Source organism: Asparagus officinalis, chromosome 7, assembly GCF_001876935.1.
Source record: "Asparagus officinalis chromosome 7, Aspof.V1, whole genome shotgun sequence".
NCBI classification, from domain to species: domain Eukaryota; kingdom Viridiplantae; phylum Streptophyta; class Magnoliopsida; order Asparagales; family Asparagaceae; genus Asparagus; species Asparagus officinalis.
In genome coordinates this window covers 91093731-91111823 of record NC_033800.1, presented here as the reverse complement: position 1 = coordinate 91111823, position 18093 = coordinate 91093731, and positions in this window count along the sequence as shown.

Below are 18093 nucleotides of genomic sequence, written 5' to 3'. Positions count from 1 at the left end.
ACCTGGGTAAAACTTTAATCTTTTCACTGTAGGAGTTTTTGGTTAGGAGCTGGTCTAGTTGAGTTAGGCTAAACCCTAGAATTAGAGTGATTGAAAAGTGATTGCTTTGATTTGTTTTAGTTAGGATTTTTCTTTATCTTTTTCTTCTCATAAAAAAAACTAATTTTCTTTCTTTCCTTAAAAAAAATTATTTTGGTGTATGCAAACTTGGGTTAGGGATAATTCTCATCGTTTAATCCGTGTTGAACTAATCCAAGAAATAGCAAATCAACCCGTTCTCCAGGATATATGTTACCCTACCAGAAATGCAATTCCGTCTTGCATAAGGCTCCCCGAAGCAAATAGAGCAAATTTCGAGCTTAGACCGCATTACATAAACATGCTTCCCAAATTTCTAGGAAATGAAACAGAAGATGCATATATTTTTATCTCGGAATTTGAGAAAGTGTGTATTATGATTAAAATAAAAGAATTAACTGAAGATGCGATTAAGCTTAGATTTATTCCATTTGCTCTTAAGGACAAAGCTAAAAAAATGGCTGTACAGCTTACCGATAAATTCCATCTCAACTTGGGAGGAATTTGTCACCGTTTTTCTCAAAAAAAATTTCCCTATTCATAAAACGGTAAAGCTTAGGAACAGTATTCAAAACTTTAAAATTGTCCTAGGGGAGCTATTCTGGAAATATTTTGACCGATTCAAAGATCTTTTAATCCAATGTCCTCATCATGGTCTAGAAAAATGGCGATTGTGCCAAGTCATATATGAAGGATTGGACAATTCTTCAAAAAAATCTTTAGAATCGATGTGTCAGGGAGATTTTATAAGGAAAAACGCAGATGAGGTTTGGGAATTTCTAGAGAGTTTATCCGAGAAAACAATGCAAAGAGAACACTGTGATGACAGGGTTTCATCAGTTCTCCAATCTAAGTCTAGTGGTCTTTCCCTGGAGTCAAACATTGCTTCTGAAGCAAAGATGGCGACGATTCTACGGAGGTTAGAAGCCTTAGAAGTTAAGGAACGAGCTTCAGCTCAAATCAATCATGTTTCTACCCCGGGATGTCATAACTGTTAGTCTTCTACCCATGTTTCAGAGTTATGCCCTCTCCTAGGAAACAACAATGCTTTAGAACAGATGAACGCTGCATTCCAGCGCCCTAGAAATGATTCATTTTCTCCAACCTACAATCGAGGTTGGAGAAATCATCCCAACTTTGCATGGAACCAAAGAAATTCTCCTGAAAATCAAAACTTCATTCCCGCGTCAAACCAACAATTCCCTAGGGGAAACATTGTCCCATTCAACTCACCAAACAATTTCCAACAAGCTAACCCAGTTTTTCCAACCCAACATCCTCATCCTCACCAGCCTACAAATCCTTCAAATTTTGATCATGACAAACGTTTGAGTATCTTAGAAAAGGGTTTAGAAGCTATGATCAAAGCTTTTACACAAACTACCAACATGTTGACCTAGTCATCCACCACTCTAAATTCCTTCATACAAACAACCGGCCAAGTGCTCAACTCGAACACTCAAGCCATAGCCCGGTTAGAAACCCAACTTGGGCAACTAGCCACTGCCGTGAGTGAGAGAGAAAAAGGAAAATTCCCAAGTCAACCTGTTGCAAACCCTAAAGATAATGGATCCAATTCATCCCATCCAGCTCATGTGAATGCAGTTCACACTCTAAGATCAGGGAAACAAATAGAAAATCAAGTTAGAATGCCACCGGATCAAACCCCTTCTCCCATCCAACACACTCCTTCCGATGACCAAAACACTGAACTTGAGATTGAGCCTGATCTAGATAGGTATAGGCCCGTTGCCCCCTTTCCAGATAGACTCAAACCTAGGAAAAACTCCCCGCAGGTTGAGAAAATCCTAGAAACATTTAAACAGGTCAAGATCAACATTGAGAAAATCCTAGAAACGTTTAAACATGTCAAGATCAACATCCCTCTCCTAGATGCAATCGAACAAATTCCCTCTTATGCAAAGTTCTTGAAGGACTTATGCACTAAGAAAAGAACCACCAATGTTCCCAAGAAAGTATGCACTAAGAAAAGAACCACCAATGTTCCCAAGAAAGTCTTCTTAGCTGCCAACCTCAGTGAAATTTTTCGAAACCAATGCCGTTAAAATATAAGGACCCTGTTGTCCCACAAGTCCATGTATCATAGGTAACACTCACATTGATAAGGCACTTCTAGACTTGGGAGCCAGCGTCAACCTCCTTCCTTATTCAGTCTATCAACAGCTAGGTGTAGGAGAACTTAAACCGACAAGATGCACTCTACAGTTAGCTGATAGATCTGTAAAAATTCTCAAAGGAGAGATAGAGGATGTTCTGATCAAAGTTGGAGAGTTCATTTTTCCTGTTGATTTTATTGTCTTGGAAACGCAGCCCGTTTCCAATCTCAAAAGTCAAATCCCCATCATTCTAGGAAGACCGTTCTTAGCTGTAGGCATATAAAATTGCTTATAGGTCCCCTAGCATAGCTCGGCACAAACCGACGAGCCAACGAGGCGACGAGATCGACGAATCGCACGGAAGCGACGGAATGAATCCACCCGCGTGCAGAATCAAGCTAATGAGTTGAGGAATCAACGAGTCATCCAACCGAGAGCAAGACTTGCACATTCAGATCTGATCCTCGGCGACCATCCACGTCAGAAAAGGCAGGATCTCGAGAGGAAGAAAGAACAGATCTGAGATCTACACGAGACTACACTCCAGATCTAAGCTTGGTCTTAGATCTCGAGATCCGAGCGATTATTCCCTTGGTGGATTAATCCCTCCCGGCTATTATTCCCTTCGTGGAATAATACCCGCATAATCGTGTAGATCCGACCGGATCTAGATCGCGCGGTGGTCCACGGATTAACCCCGGCGCAGGCAAAGAACCCACTAAAGCGAGCGACCGCAAAACAGGAGCTCGTGATTTGTTCACAAGAGGAAAGTTGTAATTTTTTCTTTATTTTCTTTGATTTAGTTGTAACCGGATCTATAAAAGACCGGATCTTTGTAATTCAAGATGACAATTATCTCAATGAAAAAGAACACAGTTTTCCACGCGAACATTAGCCACCTCAAATGCTTTGATCAATTGTAGAATCGGTCAGATGACACTATCTTTTGGGAATATGACTGTTGACCTCAATATTTTCAACCTAGGAAGGCAGCCTAGTGATCCATCTGATGAACCCATGGAAGTAAATTTCATTCAAGGAATATCCAGTGAACAACAAGAGGGAGAGTGTGAGTATGATTCAAATGCATCTGACTTAATGATTGAGGAGTTTTCTGAAAACGAACTAGAGTTAGAACCATTGGTCAATCATGTTTCTACTATTGGCAGGCAACGAGAACCTTTGGAGATAGAACCCCGAGTCCAGCTTCACCCATCTGTGGAGGAACCCCCTAAGTTAGAGCTTAAACCTCTACCTGAAAATATAGAGTATGCCTACTTAGGGGAGAACGAGTCTTTACCAGTTATTATTTCTTCTGACTTAACTACCAGTCAAAATGAAGCTCTCTTAGATGTTTTAAGAGAGAATAGGGAAGCCATTAGATGGACCCTGGCTGATATCAAAGGGATTAGTCCAACCATTGTTCAACACCGAATCCATTTGATAGATGACGCCAAACCTACTAGAGATCCTCAACGTAGGTTAAACCCAGAGATGAAAGAAGCTGTTAGGAAAGACATTCTTAAATGTCTCGATCATGGGATCATTTATCCTATTTCTGATAGTTCATGGGTGAGTCCGGTCCAAGTTGTTCCAAAGAAATCTGGGATCACCGTGATCTAAAATGAGGCTAATGAGCTGATTCCCACTCGAATCCAAACTGGATGGCGAGTCTGTATTGACTACAGAAAACTCAACTTAGCCACTCGGAAAGATCACTTCCCTCTTCCTTTCATTGACCAAATGTTAGAACGTTTAGCAGGACATGAGTTCTATTGTTTCCTAGATGGATATTCAGGTTACAATCAAATCCCTATCGCTCCAGAAGATCAGGAGAAAACAACCTTCACTTGCCCGTATGGAACATTCGCATACCGACGCATGCCTTTTGGGCTGTGCAATGCACCTGCCACTTTCCAACGCTGCATGATCAGTATTTTTTCTGACATGGTAGAGAGATTCCTCAAAATTTTCATGGATAACTTTTCCATTTTTGGTGACACATTTTCCCAATGTTTGCATCATCTTAAACTGGTCCTAGAACGGTATAGGGAGAAAAATCTGACTCTCAATTGGGAGAAATATCATTTTATGGTCAAACAAGGCATTGTCTTAGGACATGTAGTTTCTAATAGGGGAATAGAAGTGGACAAAGCTAAGGTAGATCTCATTTCCAATCTCCCTCCTCCCAAAACTGTCAAAGATGTCAGATTATTTTTTGGTCATGCTGGTTTTTACCGACGTTTCATCAAGGATTTTAGCAAAATTGTTAGACCCTTGACCAATCTCTTAGCCAAGGATACATCATTTGTCTTCTCTCCCAACTGCCTCAAAGCTTTTAAATATCTGAAAAAGGAGCTAACCACAACTCCTATTATTCATGCACCAGACTGGACCTTACCCTTCGAACTGATGTGTGATGCATCTGATTCTGCGATTGGAGCTGTTTTAGGTAACGGTTTGATGGAAAACTGCATGTGATCTACTATGCTAGTAGAACTCTGAATGATGCCCAGCAAAATTACTCTGTCACAGAAAAAGAGTTTTTAGCTGTAGTCTTTGCTTTAGAAAAATTCAGGTCCTACCTCATCGGTTCCTTAACCAAAGTTTTCACTGATCATGCCGCACTAAAGTATCTTTTGACCAAAAAGGATGCTAAAGCACGGCTCATTAGATGGATTTTCCTACTTTAAGAGTTTGACATTCAAATTCTTGACAGAAGGGGAACAGAGAACCCCGTAGCAGATCACCTCTCTCGACTCCCAAATGCACCAACATCAACTATCCCGATCAATGAACATTTTCCAGATGAACAACTCCTAGAAATCTAATTTGTTCCATGGTTCGCTGACATTGTGAACTATATAGTCATGAACCAGATCCCTTCTCATTGGTCCAAATAGGATAGATCCCGTTTTCTCTCCCAAGTAAAATACTTTTACTGGGATGATCCATATCTGTTCAAATACTATCCTGATCAGATCTTTAGGAGGTGTGTTCCCACTGAAGAAACTAGGAGTGCTCTATCCTTTTGTCATGAGCAAGCATGTGGGGGCCACTTTGGCCCAAGAAAAACAATTGAAAAATTCTCCAATCTGGGCTATACTGGCCCACTCTTTTTAAAGATTCATATGAGTTTTGCAAAACTTGTAACCGCTGTTAGCTTTTAGGGAATGTCACTAGGAGAAATATGATGACTTTACAACCCATCTTATCTGTTGAACTTTTTGATCTGTGGGGTATCGATTTCATGGGACCATTTTCAAATTCCTTTGGAAATGTTTACATTCTAGTAGCCGTTGAATACATGTCAAAATGGGTTGAGGCGGTAGCTTGCAAAACTAATGACAACAAGGTCGTTGTCAAGTTTTTGAAAAAGAACATTTTTGCACGGTTTGGAGTATCCCGAGCGATCATCAATGACAACGGTACACATTTCTATAACCGTTCTTTTGAGGCTTTGATGAGGAAATATTCAATCACACACAAATTGTCAACTCCTTATCACCCCCAAACCAGTGGACAAGTAGAGGTCACAAACAGGCAGATCAAACAAATCTTAGAAAAAACAGTTAATCATAACAGAAAAGATTGGTCTGTAAAATTATGTGATGCTCTGTGGGCGTATAGAACAGCTTTCAAGATAAATTTGGGGATGTCACCATACAGACTAGTGTTTGAAAAAGCTTGTCACCTATTAGTAGAGTTAGAGCATCGAGCAATGTGGGCGATAAAACAATTGAATTTTGACTCAGACTCGGCAAGTAAGAACAGATTGCTTCAAATAAATGAGTTGGAAGAAATTCGAAATGATGCATACATAAACTCAAAAATTTACAAAGAAAAAACCAAGATTTTTCATGACAAATCAATTTTACGAAAAAATTTCTCTCTAGGACAGAAAGTTTTATTGTACAATTCAAAATTATATCTTTTTCCTGGAAAATTGAGATCAAGATGGACAGGTTCATTTTTTGTCAAACAAGTTTTTCCACATGGGGCTGTCGAGATAGAAAATCCTAAAAATTATAACATTTTTAAAATATGGTCAACGTCTGAAACCATTTTTAGAATTTTCTACGCGCGGAGAGGAAGAGGTGTTGGTCCTTCATGAACCTCATTATCTATAAAAAAAATAAATATAAAAAAATAAAAATAAATAAAATAAAATAAAATTAAAAAAAAATTACAATTTTTTCTCTCTTATTTGATTTCTTCATCCTCATACTAACAGTAATTGCAGATCCTTATCATCATTGTCAACCGAACAAATTTAAGTTTTTCAAGTCTTATCTGCTTTACTTTGTGCATCAGCGAATTTATATTGAGGACAACGCAAAATTTAGGTGTGGGGGTGTGAATTAGTTATTTTTTCTCTTTATTTTACCTTTTTAGTTGCTTTTTTTGTCATTTTTTTTCCTTTTTCTAAAAAAAAAGAATATAAAAATATTGTCACTTGCCAAATTAATAGAGTTAAGTAATAATTGATCTAATTGATAGATTTTAAATTTTCTAATCCCTAGTTAGTGACATACTCAAGTTCACCTTTTATGATAACTCTAAATAAAATTCTTAAGAAATGATTTTTCAAGTAGTATACTTTACTTAAGTCTTACCTTAGATTTTTAATTAAAAATAATAAAATTTTTGCATGCTTAACTTAGAGTTGAAAATATTTTTTTCAAGTTATCTTGATTTACACATTTTTTTAGACTATATATACTTACACACATATATATATTAAAAAAAAACTAACCTTATAAAAGAAGAGTGCGAAAAATGGGCACCAAAAAGAAAAAAAACTCTTAGATTCAAGGTGATTCTATCTTATAAAGCCTAAGTTGACTGAGTAATTAAGCCCAAGGAGTATTTTTATACTTAATGACCTAAGCCCAATTGGGTTGGGATTCATTGGCCCAAAACTCGTTAAATGGTCACCTAGAAAGCCCGTTAAAATAGAAAACAATCACCAAGAATTAAAGAGTGAAGAAAAAAAATTATATACATATAACACTAACCATTTTTTATATATATTGTTGTTTTGTATATATGGTTTCGAAAAATAATTTTTGATCAAGAGACTTGAAAGTTATTTAAAACAAAGAGTTAGCATGTTCTTTTCAAAACTTTTAAATTAAATCTCTAAGATTTGACTTGGTTCTGTATTGCTATAATGAAAAAGATTTTCTAAGAAATTTACATTGGAGTTATATATAAAAACGTTTTCTTGATTATTAACTAGCTTCTATTAGAATGTTTAAATATATCAAAGAAAATTAGTTATTTACTGACTTATTTAACTTGGCAAGTTGACCGAATTTTATGGGTATATTCACTGCAAACCCTCACGAGACTACAACTCGTCCACTAGGGTAACCTAGGGGTTTAAAGGCTTGTTGTATGCGCTAAATACAATCGCGATTCCTGTGAAAGTGAGTTACGATTTTCTTTTACTTTCTTTGCTAGAGGACTAGCAAAAGTTTAGGTGTGGGGGGTATTTGATAATCACATTTTATTGCAATTTTATACCCTCATTATCTATTTTATATGAATAAATATACCACTAATAATTGTTTTTATCTTTAATTGAAGGTTAATGAAGAATAAATCTCAAAACTCCCATCTCTCAGCAAAACCCCTTGAAGAAATGAAGAAATGAAGCAAAGCCTAATGGAGAATTAAGAATTGTCAAATTATCCAAAAGCCCAAAGCTAAAAAAAAGAAGAAATGATAAAGCCCAAAAGCCCAAGTTCAAGAACAAGAGAGATGCTCGGACAACAACCAGGAAGAGGCACACATCGATGCCAGCATCGATGGGGGCATCGATGCCCGTATCGATGCCAGCATCGATACCCCTATCGATGCTGGCATCGATATGACGAACAGTTAGTTACAGATCTTTGACTGAAAATTAATATTTTTGGATAAGATTTCGATCCAATGGCTCACATTCACTGATGTTTACTATAAATAAGGGTAGAGAGTGAGGGGTTAGGGGTGTGAAAAATTTTGTAACTCTATTTGGAGAGGATGGCTACTCTTAATTGAGAAGGTCTTCCAAAAATTATAATTTTTGTTGTAATTAATAATAATAATTTTTCTCCACTTTAAATTTATCTTTTCCCCTCTTTGTTGAATGATGAGGATGGAGATGAAGAGTAATTTAAAGGTTTGCATTTCTTTTATTTTCCTCTTTTATTTCTTTTTAGTAATTTCTTTATTATTGCTTATTATTTAGATTTACATTCATGCTTGTAGTGTAGATTTATTTTCTTGTCTTTTTATTTCTTTTTGTACTTTAATTTGTAGAGTAGATTTATTTTCTTGCATTTAATTTTTGTAATTTATTTTGTAGTTTAGATTTTAATTCTTTGTAGTTAGATTTAATTCTTGTTTATAGTTTAGATTTTTCTTTTCTTTTTATTTTTGTAATTAGTTCTTTTTCTTGTTTTTATTTCTTAAAGATGTGAATTTAATTCTTGTAGGAAGTTTAGAATTATATGAAACTAGTCTAATTTCCTTTATATTGTATGAATTATTCTCTTGCATTTAAAATGTTCATGTTTATGATAATCAACTAGAAAACTAATCGGTAGAAGAGGAATTTGATAATCTATACTTATCTTAAATGGTTTGATAGGTTATGCTTATAAATTCTAGGATTATTATCTTATTATTGTTCTTATCATGAATAGTAATTTTGACTTAGATGATAATTTGATAGGTTATACTTTCCTTAAATGGTTTGATAGTCTATGCTTAATAAATCTAAGTTGAAATATGAGAAAAAGAGAATAGTTTGTATTTCTTAATTGAGATTAGCTAGTGGATTAAATTCTAGATTTCTCATATCTTAATTGAATCCTCCATCTTGACTTTCTTGAACTTTCTTTTCATTCTTTATTTTATTAATTGATTTTATTCATTTTTCTTTCTTCCCTTATGATTTCATTTATTCTTTGATTCTTATTTCTTTTCTCTAAAATTCAATTTATTGTTACTTTCACATATTCAAAACAATCACTCATCATATCTCTCTCCACAATCACACTTATTCTTTAATCCTATTTTGTCACGCACAAAACATAAGAACCAATTCTAATAATCTCTTAAAACCACCTTCCTCGTGGGATCGATAACTTTTTATACTATAACTTGATCAATTGTGCACTTGCAATTTTGGTACATAATTATGCCGCATCAGTATGTCACTCCACTCATCGATTCAGACAGAGAAAAAGTAGCCATGACAGGGACAAGATCCGGCAAAGATTACTCGAGGGATTACAATCAGCCAGGAACATTCGACCAACCTGAACCAGCCAAGCAAAAGGAGACTCGGTTCAACAAAGCCTTATAGCGTCCTCCAAGTGACCCTAAGGTCCCGTTAAAATATAATATCATGGTACAATTGGCCAATATTCCAGCCCATATCACCTTATTCAAACTATTGCATTTGTCTAAGGATATGAGAGAGCCTTTGAAAGAAGCCCTGAATGACAGTGAGGCATTTCTCACCCATATGATCGAACCTCCTCAAGATGAAGGGTCTGAGCAATGCTATCAATGCCGAAAGCAAATGCCAAACATCATCTTCACCCCGGAAGATATGCTGGTTAAGGACCATCATCACAACCAACCCTTTACTACACTAGATATATAGGGTCGTCAAGGATCAAGAGGATTCACATTGATCCAGGCTCTGCACTGAGCATAATTCTGCAAGACTCTTGAGCTTCTTGGGAATTCCCCTTCACAAGATCTCAAAGACGTCTACAACCATACTCAGCTTCAACTCTAGCAGCAGCCGATCTCTTAGAAAGATCTGACTTAAGTGTCAGATCGGAAACTTGAAGACGGAAGTGACTTGTTATGTCATCAACGTCAAAACACCTTACAATCTCCTGCTTAGACAACCTTGAATCCACTCCAACTAGATCATCCCTTCAACACATCATCAGTGTTTCAAATACATTAATGAACATGGAGTCCTTCTTTAGGGTATCATCAGGTAAATTCGCTGGGTTTATCATAATATCCATAGGAATACACATCGATCCTAAAAAAGTGAAGGCCATTCAGGAGATGCCATCTCTGAAGAACCTCAAAGACCTCAGAGGTGTAGAAGGACGATTAGCCTACATCCGAAGGTTTATCACCAATTTGTTTAGGAAATGTCAACCATTCCAAAGTCTTATGAATAAAGGTGTTTTGTTCGTCTGGGATGATGCCTGCTAAGAAGATTTCAATGATATCAAAGCTTATCTCACAAAGCCACCAGTGCTAGCCACACCAGTATCAGGTAAACTATTCTTGATCTATGTTAGTGCAATGGATCATTCACTTGGAGCCCTTCTCACTTAGAAAAATGATAATGTCTGTGAACAAGCCATTTATTACTTCAGTCGGACTGTGATTGGCACCGAACATCGATATAACCCACTCGAGAAGGAATGTTTAGCATTATTCTTCGTGATTCAGAGAATGCGACACTACCTCACCGACCAATCCATTCACGTCATCTCAAGAGTCAATCCTCTACGGATACTCATAATGAAACCTAGGTCATTGAATTCTAGGTTAGAAAAATGGGTGATACTGCTATCGCAATACGATATGACATTCATGCCGCAGAAAGTAGTTAAGGGTCAAGCAATAGTTGATTTTCTGGCAGAACACTATATCTCGAGTCTTCTAAGCTCTATGAAGATATCTTAGATGAAGTCTTTGAGTCAAATGTTATCTCAGACCACCAAATATGGAAACTCTACTTCGACGATGCGTCACGATGCAACCATAAGGGAGCAATCATTGCATCAGTGGGGGGTAGTGTTGATTGACCCCTATGGACATGTCTTCTCTCGGGCTTATTCATTGATTGAGCCATGCTCTAACAACGTAGCCGAGTATAACGCTCTTATAATCGACCTACAACTTGCTCTAGACATGGGTGTCAAATACCTTGAAGCTCATGATGATTCTAAACTAATCGTGAATCAAATCAAGGGAGAATAGGAGGTCTGCTACAATGACCTCATGCCTTATCATAAAGCGACAACAAAACTAGCCCAATCTTTCGAAGGCTTCTACATTAGCTACATAGCTCATCTTGAAAACACCCATGCGGATGCGCTGGCATCCCTTGTAGCCACACTCGCCTTGATGCCTAAATCCACTAGGCTTATCACAGTTACTAGCCATCAAACATGTTCCCCAGAGCTTATCCTTGAAGCTAACAAAGTACAAGTCAGGACAGCTCACTTGGAAGGTAATGATTGGTGGTTTCAAATTATTGACTATATCTTATACGGGATACTACCAGATGATCCAAAGCAAGCAATCTCGATCCAAAAAAGGGCTCTATGCTTCTTCTATGATTCTACCTTATAGACTTTGTACCAATGACCCTTCGATGGTATTTTGCTTAGATGCTTATCACTAAGTAAAACTCGAGAAGAATTAAAATAAGCCCATGATGGTGCATGTGGAGCTCATCAACAAGGTCCCAAACTTCAAGACCAACTTTGTTGTCTAGGCTACTACTGGCCGGTAATGATAGCAAATGTGGTAGCATATACTAAACGATGTCACACGTGCCAAATCCACACTGACTTTCTACATCAACCTCTAAAAGAATTGCATCCGACAGTTTCCTCTTAGCTATTTGAAACTTGGGGCATGGACATCATTAGGCCAATCAGCCCATCGTCCACCAAAGTTTATCGATTCATCCTGGCCATCACAACTTACTTCTCTAAATAGGCTGAAGTTGTTCCCCTCAGAGAAGTCAATACATCTCAAGTAATAAAATTTTTGAGACATCACATGATTTATTGATTCGGCGTTCCTAGATGAATCATTCACGATAACGGTCCATAATTCATCAGTCGACAATTCTTTAAATTCTATAACAAGTACAGAATCTAAGATGTGGCTTCTACGCCATACAACTCAGCTGCTAATGGTCTAGCTAAAACTTTCAATAAAACTATCATCAAACTTCAAAAGAAGTTCATCTCCTCCAACAAATGAGATTAGGATGAGAAACTCAAAGAATGTTTATGGGCTTACCAAATAATAGTCCGCACTCCCACAGGCTCTACACCATTCTCACTAGTCTACAGATGCGAAGCCATGATCCCTCTGGAAATTTAGGTACTGTCATTAAGAATCACCGTTGCCTAGAAAATGACAACTGAAAAACATCATCAAAGCACCTCCAAGAACTAGAAGTGCTGGATGAGCTGAGACTGCAAGCTCAGCAAAGGATCGAGATCTACTAGTCACGGATCTTGAGGGCCCTCAACAGGAGAGTCAGAGAATGATCCTTCAAAGAAGGCAATTTGGTCTTAGCCATTCATCAACCCATAGTCATGACGCATAAGACTAAAAGAAAATTCTAACCTAAATGAGAAGATCTATTTGTAGTAGAGGCAGTCTACTCAAATGGAGTATATCACCTATTTGACCAACATAGCAATAAGTTTATGGCATTAATTAATGATAAGTTTTTCAAGAAATACTACCTATGATATCCACCTCTAACCACAAACATTGATCTTATTGATCCCAAAATCTTAAGTGAGTCATTAAGTTAACATCACACCTCCGCTTGACTCCAAAATATCCTTGTCACTGTCATATTAAAATTACACCTCTGAATAGTACTGATTTAATCAAACCATCATGTTAACATTACACCTTTGAATGGTTTCTTTTTTTAAATGATCTGACCAGTTAACATTACACCTATGTCAGACCATTTTATCGACCGGTTAACATTACACCTTTATCGACCTATCCTAGCGAATTTGACTGGTTAACATTACACCTTTGTTAAACTCGCTCTCATCAAAAATCAATTAGTTAATATTACAATTCCATTGATTTCCTACCGCTAAGTTAACATTACTCTTCGAAACAGTAGCCGTCCTTCGGAATCTCATAAACCAACCTGTTAACATTACACCGCTATTGATTACTCATTTTTAGCACGTTAACATTACACCTCTGTCAAAATTCTTTAGTACTGTCATGTTAACATTACAGCTCTGAACAATATTAATCTTGCAAACCTGATATGTTAACATTACACCTCTATCAGCTTGATTCAACCGACTAGTTAACATTACACCTCTGTCGGTCATCCTATTTAACACATTAATATTACACCTCTTGATACGAGTTGCCGTGCGAGCATCTTTGATTGCAGAATTATCAAAGGTGGGTTGAGAAGAGGATGACAGAAACATAAGAATAATTCAGTATGTGGCGAAGGAAAATACGCTCTCTAGATTATGAGTATGAAAAGATTACAATCTCTCTCTCTCTCTCTCTCTCTCTCATAATCTCACTAGAATCGAGAACAAACTCTCAATTCTCTCTAAACTCTAATCTCTCTTGATTAGAATCTCTCTTTGATTACATCTGATTGATTAGAAACCCTAAACAACCCCTTTTATAGGTGTAACAACATGGATGGCAAAGTGGTAAATAACCAAACCTAAACCCCATAGGAATTCGTGCAGATAGAAACCCAAACGAATCAGGAAACCGTCGATGAGTCGACTCATAAACATGCATGAGTCGACTCATGCCAAGTGAGTCAACCCATGATGAGATGAGTCGTCTCGTCAGAAACTTTCGACAAAACGGCTGGGTTTCATGAGTCGACTCATGATAGGCATGAGTCAACTCAACCTAATGAGTCGACTCATGTACATGTATGAGTCGACTCACAGGCTAAAAACTGGATGCTTCGATTCTTCGATTCGCCGTCTCGTTCCACGCTTTAACCTGCGTTCCACCGTGTTGTTTTACACCTCTATTCTCAAGTTACCATGAGAATCATCTATCCTCAAGCTCCCATGAGGATTGCTAAGTTTTGAAGAGAAGACACACCCGTATCATGGGTCCCCTCTTTAGGAACTTGAAGTCCCATTCAAGTTAGAACTTCTGCTGAGGAATCTCGTGAGCTCCTCCATCCTTTCTGTACCACCTGGCTTTGCTAGGAACCTGATATCGACGTACAACTGGAAACGACTCCTTCGCTCCTCCCCTCATCGTAGTCGTCTTCCACTCCAACGTGCAACTCCTTTTTGATGGCTCGTCATGAAGTCCAATGCACATCAAGACGAACTTCTTGCTTGCATTCACTAGCCTCTTCGCTCGCGTCACCGTCACCAAGTTTGCCTCCCTCGGAAGAGACACCGAACAAAATATAAACTTTTCACCATCCTTGGTGAATGTGTACTTCTGAGCCCACCTTTCGTAGATCGCGTATCTATCCCACAAGTACAGATTACCAAGTATAACCTGACAAACATCCAATAGAATGATGTCACACGCGACCTCATCAATATACGACTCGTGGAGTGCAAATCTGACAGTGCATTGATAAACTATACTTAGTCCCGTCTCCTTCTGAATCCACCCTAATGGATAGGGTTTCAGATGCTTGACTGTCTTCAGACCTAGCTTCTGAACCAAGGCCTCAGATATCAAATTCTTTTTACTGCCTGGATCAACAATGGCATCAACCAAATTGGTCTTCACTTGCAACTTCAGCACAAAGAGCTGCTCTCAGGGGTCTTCGTCCTCTTTCGTGGCACGTTTTCCTACCATAAGATTGAGACTATTGTTGGGCTCTGTCATCCCAGGAACTTCCTTTAGACCATGTGCTACTACATATGCCTTCTTCTCCTCCTTTTTCTTTAATCCTTTTAGCTTCAGATGAGGATACTTCTCCCAACATCGATCAGTGATATGTCCTATCTTCTCGCAATGACTACAAATCAGTTCTGCTCTCCCTAGATCACCCTTCTTCTCCTCCTTATGTTTGGAACCACTAGACTCACCTCTCGTCTGTTTTGCATCTCCTTTTACCTCGTTGCTCTTCTTTTGTTTGCCTCGATGGCAATAGCTTTCATGCTTGCCTCTGCAATAGACTCGATCGTGAATAGCTTCATCTCCTTCTGGATGTATTCGTTCAGACCCGCCATGTACTTCATGAAGATGGAGTATTCATCTGTCGCGACGTTTAGAACCATCGCCTGCTACTAGAACTCCGTCGTGTACTCTTGAACGGTCTGGTTTAATCTTTGGCGCAAGCCGTACCACTTATACCAACGCTCCTCAAGGAACCTCATTGGATAGAACTGCTTTCTCAGTAGCTACTTAAACTTGTTCCACGACACTGCCTTCTTCTCCTGCTTACAGTAGGATTTCCACCACGTCAATGCGTGCCCCGAAAGCTTCAAAGTTGCAAACACAATCTTCTTCTTGGATGAATATCCATAGAGAGTGAAATACATCTCCATACGCTCGATCCAATTATCGAGCTTCTTCACATTGACAATCCCATCATAAACAAGAATCTCTACCTTGAAGTCTATCTTCAAATTCTGGTAAGAACCCTTACCACCTTGATGCAGAACAATTTTGACAATCTCGGCCTCCCTATCAGAATCAGATTCCTCACCTTCTTTATCGGACTCCATAAGTTTCTTCTTGCCTTTCAAAGAAGATTCCTTTTTCTTGTCCTTTTCTTGGAAGATATTGACGAGCTGTGTGAGAGTCAAACTCACTATCTCCATCTGTTTCTCCAATGCATCTAGCCTCACTGAACTATCTCCTTCAGTCATCTTCTTCTTTCTTAATTTCTGGACTCCTTCCAATGAAATAAGGATCTCTCCTAGTTTCTTGTATTACTATCGAGTCAGGACCATACACAGAATGCCCTCTTCACATAATCTGATTGCTCTGATACTAACTTGATACGAGTCGCCGTGCGAGTACCTTTGATCGTGGAATTATCAAAGGTGGGTTGAGAAGAGGATTAACTTGATACGAGTCGCCGTGCGAGTACCTTTGATCGTGGAATTATCAAAGGTGGGTTGAGAAGAGGATGACAGAAACACAAGAATAATTCAGTACAAAGGTGGGTTGAGAAGAGGATGACAGAAACACAAGAATAATTCAGTATGTGGCGAAGAAAAATACCCTTTCTAGATTATGAGTATAAAAAGATTACAATCATTCTCTCACAATCTCACTAGAATCGAGAACAAACTCTTAATTCTCTCTAAACCCTAATATCTCTTGATTAGAATCTCTCTTTGATTATATCTAATTGATTAGAAATCCTAAACAACCCCTTTTATAGGTATAACAACATGGATGGCAAAGTGGTAAATAACCAAGCCCAAACCCCATAGGAATTCGTGTAAATAGAAACCCAAACGAACCAGGAAAGTGTCGATGAGTCGACTCATAAACATGCATGAGTCGACTCATGCCAAGTGAGTCGACTCATGATGAGGTGAGTCGACTTGTCAGAAACTTTCGACAAAACGGCTAAGTTTTGTGAGTCGACTTATGATAGGCATGAGTCGACTCAACCTGATGAGTCGACTCAACCTGATGAGTCGACTCATGTATATATATGAGTCGACTCACGGGCTAAAATTTAGATGCTTCGATTCTTTGATTTGTCGTCTCGTTCCACGCTTCAACCTGCATTCCACTGTGTTGTTTTATACCTCTATTCTCAAATTACCATGAGAATCATCTATCCTCAAGCTCCCATGAGGATCACTAAATTCCGAAGAGAAGATACACCCGTATTACCTCTGTCAAATATCCTCTCACTATCATGTTAACATTACACCTCTGAATAGTGTCAACCTGATCAAGCTATTATGTTAACATTACACCTCTATTAGTTTGAATCCAGCATCATTATCCCTAGCAAAGATGTTACTATGATACATTAGTAGTACACCTCTATTATACACACATCAAGGGAGATAAGAAGTTATTTTATTTATTAAAAGAGTTACAAAAAGATCATTACAGAGAAAGTGGATAAAAAGTGTGTATCTATGCAACACACTCAGCTACTCGTGTATCCCTAACTTAATAAGCACCCTTCTGGGCCTGCTCCCTCAAGGGCCTAGGATCAATGAGAATGGCGTAGGATCTGATGACCTAGAGATGATCTGTTTCAGCTTGAAGCTCCACAACTTGAGAGTACCACCTCTTGGTCCATTCAGCTAGATTAAGCTCATGCTCCTCCTTCTGGTGTTGAGTTGCTTCCAAACGTGACTGAGTTGCAGCAATGGTCACTGTAGCCTCACTGATTATTGCATCCTGTTCTTGGATAGCACCTTGAAGCTCTATCTGGTGGCCATCAGCCAACACAATACTGTCATTCTAATCGTGGACTTTCATACTAATTCGGTCCATTTCTGCACGGGCAGATTCACTGGCCTTGTAGTGAATTGCTAGCAAGCGATGAAATTTGACCACAACAATGCCATCAAGGTCTGCTGTTCGAAGCACATGCATCTCTTGACAATGAAATTTAGCTTTATTGATCACCATCTTGAAGGGCTCGATGTGGCCAAAACCGACGACCGAAGTCAAGACACCCAGCTGATCCCTCAATAGTTTGAGAGTACAAGCAGATAATACTCTCTGTGAAGTCAAGGTAGCCACAACACTCTGGTTAAACAACCTCACCAGACTCTTCGTCAAGATCTTTACCTCCACCTCCACCAAGTCCTCAATATCAGGGGATTGAGGAACCTCTACGAAACTCGAAGGACCCGCTTTAGTAGAGATCAACATCACATCCGTAGTAGTTAGAGAGACAATTGATGTGACTTGTATCTACTCGTGGCCCGACATAAGATACGGTGCAAGTGTCACCAAGATATCAGAGACAGTAGAGGAAATCGCCATCCTTACCACCATCGCAGTGTCGTAGGCGCATCCCCAGGTACAACTTCAACACCCGTAGATGAAACCTCTAGCTCACTAAGAGTAGCTGCAGCCATGCTTGGGTCTTCATCATAGGAAGGCTTAGGGCTTAACAGCCCCTCCCCTTCAACCCCTG